The sequence below is a fragment of the Mustelus asterias genome, chromosome 7 (assembly GCF_964213995.1).
Source record: "Mustelus asterias chromosome 7, sMusAst1.hap1.1, whole genome shotgun sequence".
NCBI classification, from domain to species: domain Eukaryota; kingdom Metazoa; phylum Chordata; class Chondrichthyes; order Carcharhiniformes; family Triakidae; genus Mustelus; species Mustelus asterias.
In genome coordinates this window covers 36,764,004-36,772,239 of record NC_135807.1, presented here as the reverse complement: position 1 = coordinate 36,772,239, position 8,236 = coordinate 36,764,004, and positions in this window count along the sequence as shown.

The window sequence follows — 8,236 nt, the reverse complement described above, 5'->3', positions numbered from 1 at the left end:
ACCTGGTGTTGTTAAACTTCTTACTGTGTTTACCCCAGATCAACGCCGGCATCTCCACATCAAATAGGACACCAAGTTTGCAAACCGTCTGCTTCAACCTCAGATGGTTGCCTGGGAGAGAGTGAAATCAGTGATGAGGAAACGTATAGTTAGAGTAGTGGAAATCTGGAACTCTGGAACTCTGGAACTCTCTCTCCAGAAAGGCAGTAGCTGCTGGGTCAAATGGCATTTTGTAGACTAGGTTTCGACTACACCCAAGTTGGAATGCTGCTGTCAAGGAGATCTCATAAGCCATGTCTGCAGAGACTATGTTTTGTCCTCAACCCCCAAAATGTTGCTAATAATGTACCAATTGAAATCTTCCAGATTTTTACTAGATAAAGGTGTCGGGGGTATAGCAAAGTGGGTAAATGGGAGTGAAGTGCAGATCAGCCATGATCATAGATGGGTTCCAAGGGCTGAATGACCTCTTTCTGTTCTTCCTTGACTTCATGGAGGCCATTAAAGTGTTTGTGAGCTGGAAGCTGGAAACTTTCCTAGAGATTAAAATGATCCTTTCATCTACTGAGCAGACTGGCTGTTCCACATACAGCTTCTGCAGTGCCAAGATGATTTTTTAAAAATTCATTCATGGGGACATGGGTGTGGCTGGCTGGCCAGCATTTATTACCCATCCCTAGTTGCCAGAGGGCAGTTGAGAGTCAACCACATTACTGTGGCTTGAGAGTCACATGTTGGCCAGACCAGATAAGGACGGCAGATTTCCTTCCCTAAAGGACATTAGTGAACCAGATGGGTTTTTCCGACAATTGACAATGGTTTCATGGTCATCAGTAGATTCATAATTCCAGATTTTCTTTTACAGAATTCAAATTCCACCATCTGCCGTGGCGGGATTCGAACCCCAGTCCCCAAAACATTAGCTGAGTTTCTGAATTAATGGTCTAGCGATAATATCATTAGGCCATCGCCACCCTATCAATTGCATTGGGTTTGACTTGTGGATCTGGAAATTGGCATCACTTTCACCATATTCCATAACACACCAGGACCTGGATAGCCTCGTCGGAATACATTTGACACTAGAACAAGACCCCGTTCACCCTTAGCTACCTCCACTCCTGAATGAGGAGAAACAAAATCCCTGTTGTTAAAATGGTTCGGGCATGAATGCATCAGCAATGGGAAGCACCCAACCGCCATCTTAACCATTTACTTCCCAATTTACATTGGACAGGCAGTGTTAAAATTGCCATGGTTTCCTTTTAAAGCAGTTAAATGGAATTTTCCCCGCCATTTAACAATGCGGGGGGGGGGGGGGGGGGGGGGGGTTGGGGGGGGGGCAGGGGGAGGATGGGGGGAGGGGATAGCAGGGATGGATCTTATTCGAGCCTGAAGCTGCCTGAGTGTTGGTTGAGTTACAGTTAATGTGCCCAGGCAGCTCTGTGCAATCACATCATCTGTTAGAGGCAACACCATAAAGTAATCAGCAAAACAACAGGGAGTCCATCAAGCTGTCAGAACATATTCTGAACATACTCCTCTCTGTTAGACTGGACACGACCTGGGCCGGATTTAGAAAATGGAGAACAGCTTACAGTCATTTCTTAAGTTCAGGCATCCAGTGTCAGTGTTTCAGGAGTTACGAAGCCCTCAATATATTTGCAAGGGAACTGCACACACTTCTGGCCAGTGTTTGCCATCCACCATATTGGATCGGATAGACATGCTCATCAGCAGTATTTAAAGTACATAACATTTTATTTATTTAACTGCATGTTTCGCAGAACCTTTTTCCGATGCCCGATTGCCCTGGTGTTTCATTCAGCTCATTGAAGATGCCCTCTGCCCCCATGCAAAGAAGGTGCCATCCACTAGGCCCACAATCCCTGGCAGGGCACCAGTGGATGACCGCCATTGTATATCTCCCGATCCTGCTCCCTGTGTTTTCAGGACCAGGTTCACTTTAGTCAGAAACAAATTCACAGATTGTCCTGATGAAAGGAAAAGAACTGCGGAATTTTGTTTTAGAAACAGGAAAACATCTTTAAGAGATCACCCCACTTAATACTCCCTCCATCCCTTCTCTTTGCAGAAACAATTTGTATTGCTTTAAAAACTGAATTAAGGATCAATCTTACAACTTCGCACTGAGACTGTAGCAATGAATAATGAGGGTGAGTGTGGTTTCTCAATGAACAGACATTGGTAGGCAAGGATTTGCGTCAGGCGCACAAATTCTTAACATTTCCCCTGAAATGTCTGCTTCAGTAATCTTGGCGATGTGTTCTACAATATCATTAAACTTTTGGTTTCCTTTCTTAATTCACAACTTCCTTAAAATTTTAAACATTCTTCTCCTCTCATTTCAATCCACTTTCCTTGTAGAAATCATTGAGGCCACTTTACAGCCCTCTACCTCAAGAAATAATGTGCCACATTTCATTGGCCCTTCCTTGCGTATACAATGAATGAAGCAATTCGTTTCATCAGCTTTCTGAATTCCTTATTGAGGAAAACTCCAGTTAGGTCACCTGAAAGAAATTTTCCTCAAAAGTAACCTAGACAGAAAATGTAACATGCCTGGGAGAAACAGGTGACTTTGGATCTCTGGCTTCCAGAGCTCTGCACAATTGGAGTTTTCTTATCTCATCGCTGGATATGTTGTAAACAACTTGATAGAAAGATTGATTGCGACGATGAGTAAACAACACCACTGTTGTTGTACCAAGTCAGAGGTTGGGAATTCTGTGGCAAGTAACTCACCTCCTGAATCCCCAAAGCCAATCCCACCATCTACAAGGCACAAGTCAGGAGTGTGATGGAATAGTCTTTACTTGCCTGTGTGAGTGCAACTCCAACAACACTCAAGAAGCTCACCACAATGCGGGACAAAGCAGCCCACTTGATTGACACCCCATCCACCACCTTAAACATTCACTCCCTCCACCACAAACACACAGTGACAGCAGTGTGTCCCAGATGTTTACAAGATGCACTGCAGCAACTTGACAAGATTCCTTTGACAACACCTTCCACGCCCATGACTGTGACCACCTGACAAGGGCAGCAGACGCAGACTGCCTGGAAGTTCCCCTCCATGCCACTCGCCATCCTGACTTGAAAATATAATGCTGTTCCTTCACTGACACTGGGTCAAAATCCTGGAACTCCCTACCTAACAGCACTGTGGATGTACCTAGACTGTGTTGCAGTGGTTCAAGAAGGTAGCTCACCACCACCTTCTCAAGGGCATTTAGGGATGGGCAACAAATGTTGGCCTAGACAGTGATGCCCACATCGTATGAAATATTTTTTAAAAAGTGACTATCAGGATGGTAGAAGGGCAGCTGGATGGACTTTGATGCAAATACAACTGGTTGTTCACACTGCATCAGAGTTGCTCACAGACCCATCTCACTGCAAATGATTTCTTCATGAACATCATAGTACTCAGTACTGACATTGTCATCACCAGATGTTTGATTTTAGTGTACGCCATTTCTTGTCTGTTCCCCAATACAACAGCACATCCTTGGCAGTGAGCTTGTGTAATGAGTCACACTCTGCTGACAATTTAGGCAAAGATTTTAGTAAATAGTTCACAAATCCAACAAATCGTTGCACTACATTCACATCTGTTGAATGCTGTGACAGCTCTCTCCTTGTCAGGATCTGGCCAAAGACGTTTTGCCATCAATACATGACCTTTGTACCTGACTTCAGACATCCTCAGTTACAATTTGTTCTTGTTCAGCTTCAGAGTCATCTGGCAAGCCCTCTCCAGCAGTCATATTCAATTCTGATCATGACTGTGACTTCTGCCATTGTGTCTCCACATCCATACAAAACTCATATATTTCTGTAATAGTATACCTGCAAGCGTACATATGCATGTGCATGTACCGTTGTTTGTCTGTGTGCTGTACATAATTATATATCTGTGTCTACAGTGCATGTGGCCTGGAGCTCGGCTCCTCCCTCGTCCCACTTGCCAGTAACCATCCTTCACAGATTTTAGCCATTATTTTGTTCCTGGGGTTTCAATGTCTTTTCTGTGTTATTTCCAAGGTTCAAAAATCTATTTTTTCTTCACTTCCTGGCACCATGGTTTAAGAAGAAAGGCTAGGAGTGCTCCATTAGGGTCTTGTCTCAGTGAGAATCTTTACTGAACAACCCTTAAGATGTCTACCTCCAGAGGCAGCCTCATGGCATACTCACATGACTATGGAAAGCCAGACGTGTCAGTCAGACTGGTTACATTTTAAAACCCAAAGACCCCGGTGACAAAGAACAAAGAACAAAGAACAGTACAGCACAGGAAACAGGCCCTTCGGCCCTCCAAGCCTGTGCCACTCCTTGGTCCAACTAGACCAATCGTTTGTATCCCTCCATTCCCAGGCTGCTCATGTGACTATCCAGGTAAGTCTTAAACGATGTCAGCGTGCCTGCCTCCACCACCCTACTTGGCAGCGCATTCCAGGCCCCCACCACCCTCTGTGTAAAAAACGTCCCTCTGATGTCTGAGTTATACTTCGCCCCTCTCACCTTGAGCCCGTGACCCCTCGTGATTGTCACCTCCGACCTGGGAAAAAGCTTCCCACTGTTCACCCTATCTATACCCTTCATAATCTTGTACACCTCTATTAGATCTCCCCTCATTCTCCGTCTTTCCAAGGAGAACAACCCCAGTCTACCCAATCTCTCCTCATAGCTAAGACCCTCCATACCAGGCAACATCCTGGTAAACCTTCTCTGGAACACTGCTGGAACTGAGAAGCTGCCGGCCATCCATTTGACTGGCAGGCCCTGGAGGTGAGTTCATCCCTTAAAGGGACAGGAGTCCTGACGACAACTAATTAGTTGCTAGGTGGGCCTAAAATACAGCCGGTGGGGGTTGGGAGGAGGGGGGGGGGGGGGTGTCCCTTTAATGGCCGAAGTGGGTTTGCCTCCTGCCTTCAGGCCTGTTGTCCAGAACACAGCTGCGCTGACTAAATTGAGCCCATTAATGGAAACAGAATGGTTGAAATTTGAAGTGAGAGACAGGAGTAACAATAATTACCTCGTGATGAAGGAATGCTGTTAATGGCTGCTGTGAAAGCAACAAAAAAATGTGGATTGAGAAGGAGAGTTGTTTATTGGTTCTCAATAGATGGGCGGTGAAGATGTGATCCAGGAAAGGACCTTTCCCATGGTGCTTGGGATGTTGTGGAGATGCTGGCGTTGGACTGGGGTAAACACAGTAAGAGTTTTAACAACATCAGGTTAAAGTCCAACAGGTTTATTTGGTAGCAAATGCCATTAGCTTTTGGAGCGCTGCTCCTTCGTCAGATGGAGTGGATATCTGCTGAGAGCAGATATCCTGGTTGACTGTAGAGATTTACATTCCAATCAGTATTCTGTAACTTGATTTTGTGTCTCTGTATGCCCTGTTTAAGAGCAGATACCCACTCCATCTGATGAAGGAGCAGCACTCCGAAAGCTAATGGCATTTGCTACCAAATAAACCTGTTGGACTTTAACCTGGTGTTGTTAAAACTCTTACTACCTTAAAATCTGGGCCAGTGAATAAGTTTAGCACTGGCCCTCTGCCCCATCCCATATCAGCCCACCTCAAACTTGCTCTGGGCTAACATTTATCTCATGGACTCACACATCGTCTCAGACTAGTCCGCACATATGGGGCAACCAATATACTAATTCACATGCCTTGTAGACGCAGATATATAATCACGCACAGCACACAGACAAACAACTGTACATGCACACACATATGTATATTTGCAGGTATACTATTACAGAGGTATATTGATAGACAAAATATAGCGTGGAGATGCATGAACAAAACATTTAAATGGACACAAAAGCACAAACAGATATATGCCCACTTGCACACATATAAACTTGCACAAATGAGTGCACAAATCCCACAAGCTGCATGGTCATTGCTGCGCCAAATACTGTATTCTGGCTCACTATATAAAGGTAGAACTCTGGGCTAGTTGACTTTGGGGACTGCAAGTTATTACAGGGCTGATTTAGCACAATCCAAACATTGCGTTACTCATTGTTTCCGAATGACATTGCCAAGTCCATATGTTCTTGTTTTTGTTTATGAGGTACTGCTAGTCTCTCCATACAGCACTCTCTCTGGAAGACATTCCTTATTCATTATCCTGCAACGTCACAGCAGCCGTGCACAATGGAAAGTCTGACTCATGACATCTTGAGTGGTACAGCTGGCTGCTGCACCAGCCTCAGCCACAGGTTTTGTTCATTAGCATTTTAATTTACACAGTGAGAGCAAGGCCTTCACTAGGCGCCCCAGGAAGATCTTGATAAGCCACCCAAGGGCGCTCAGAGCCTGTGGTAGCAATTCAACAATAGCAAATCGGGTAAGAGATTCCTTATCACTCTGAGGGAATGGGAAGGTGTAATTTCCACTTTGGGAAGCAGTAATTCCTGCTGTGCGGTCAGAGATAGATTTCAGGTCCAAAGATGTGTACGTTAGGTGGGTTGACTATGGTAAATGTGCGGGGTTACCGGGATAGGGTGAGGGGAGGGCCTGGGTGGGATGCTCTTTTAGAGAGTCGGTGCAGACTCGATGGACCGCATGGCCTCTTTCTACACTGTAAGGATGCTATGGATTCTATGGATTCCTCAGCCTCCAATCGAGGACCCTTACATTTCATCCTTACTCTGCACTCATCTCTTCCGCTTAGTATCTCTGTCTCAGGACATCTCCTTCAGCTGTAGCTTGAGAGTCCAGTTAACTAATACAACTAAATAAGGAGGCTCTGCCTCCATTTCCAGAACAATCCTGGTGTGTTCCTCCATGCCCTGGTGCTATTTATACACCCTGGGATTGGGAATCCTAATTGGCTTGGGGCCTGTGCTATTGCACTGATTGTATGGCCCTAGTTCCAACCCTGTACATGGGAAGTAGTGAAGACCAGCTGTGCCTCAGTGGTGGGCACTCTCACCTTTGGGTCAATAGGTCATGGGTCAAATCCCATTCCAGTGACCTGTTCAGATGATGTAGTCTGATACTCCGGTTGAACGACTGTGTTCTGGTCAATATCAATGCCTTACCCGACACCTTAAAAAAAATCTGGTTATTTATTTCACTGCTGTAACGGGACAAGTGAAGATACAAAAGATGTGTCTGTGGTTGTGTGAATGGCAGGATCATGAATAGCTGCCATCTGAAACCAAAACAAAATGAAAGAGAAAGGAACAATCCAACAAAATAAAATGAAACAAAATGTGGCAGAGGTTACAATCTAAAATCGTTGAAGTCAAAGTTGAGTCCAGAAGGCTGGCAAGATGTCCAATTTTCACATTACATTAAACCTGTGCCTTATCTCATCTTGGTGTATTTTATGGGGGACAATGTAGAGGAAGCATTATTCTGAATGCAATCAGTGTTAGCCCTGACCTAAAATGTTTACATAGAGAACAGTGTAGCGGGAACTTGACTCGCCATCTAGCCCATGCTGTACATGACCTGGGGAGTGTTTAACTGGACAGTATAGAAGGAGTTTTGTACCTAACCTGTGCAGAAAATGTGTTGAGGTACATGTTGGGATGGTGTAGAGGAATTATTCCATATTATTCCAGCACAACATGTTACCTTAAAGTGTTTGTCAATGTAGACAGAGCTTTACTCTCTGTTTAACCCGTGCTCTAACTGGCCTGGTATGTATAATGAGTATACACAAGGTGTTTTATCTCTACAGATTTTTGGGCAGTATGGTCGCACAGTGGTTAGCACTGCTGCCTCAGAGTGCCAGGGACCCAGGCTCGATTCCCGACTTGGGTCAGTCAATGTGGAGACTGCACGTTCTCCCCGTGTCTGCATGGGTTATCTCTGGGTGGTCCCCTTTCCTCCCACAGTCTGAAAGACGTGCTGGTTAGGTGCATTGGCCACGCTAAATTCTCCCTCAGTGTAACCGAATAGGCGCCGGAGTGTGACAACTCGGGGATTTTCACAGTAACTTTATTGCAGTGTTAACGTAAGCCTACTTGTGACACTAATAAATAAACTTTTTTAAAAAACTTTACATGGTGTACCGTGCTTGTTGCTATCATTCTGCTGCACCAGCATCTCACACTTCTGATCAGCAGAAAATTGCCAAGAAAGTATCATGAAAAAGACAAAGACTGAACATGGGAATGCAAAAATGAGAAACAACTTGAGGGAGACATCTCCTCATAGCGTGTGCCCAGGCAGAAG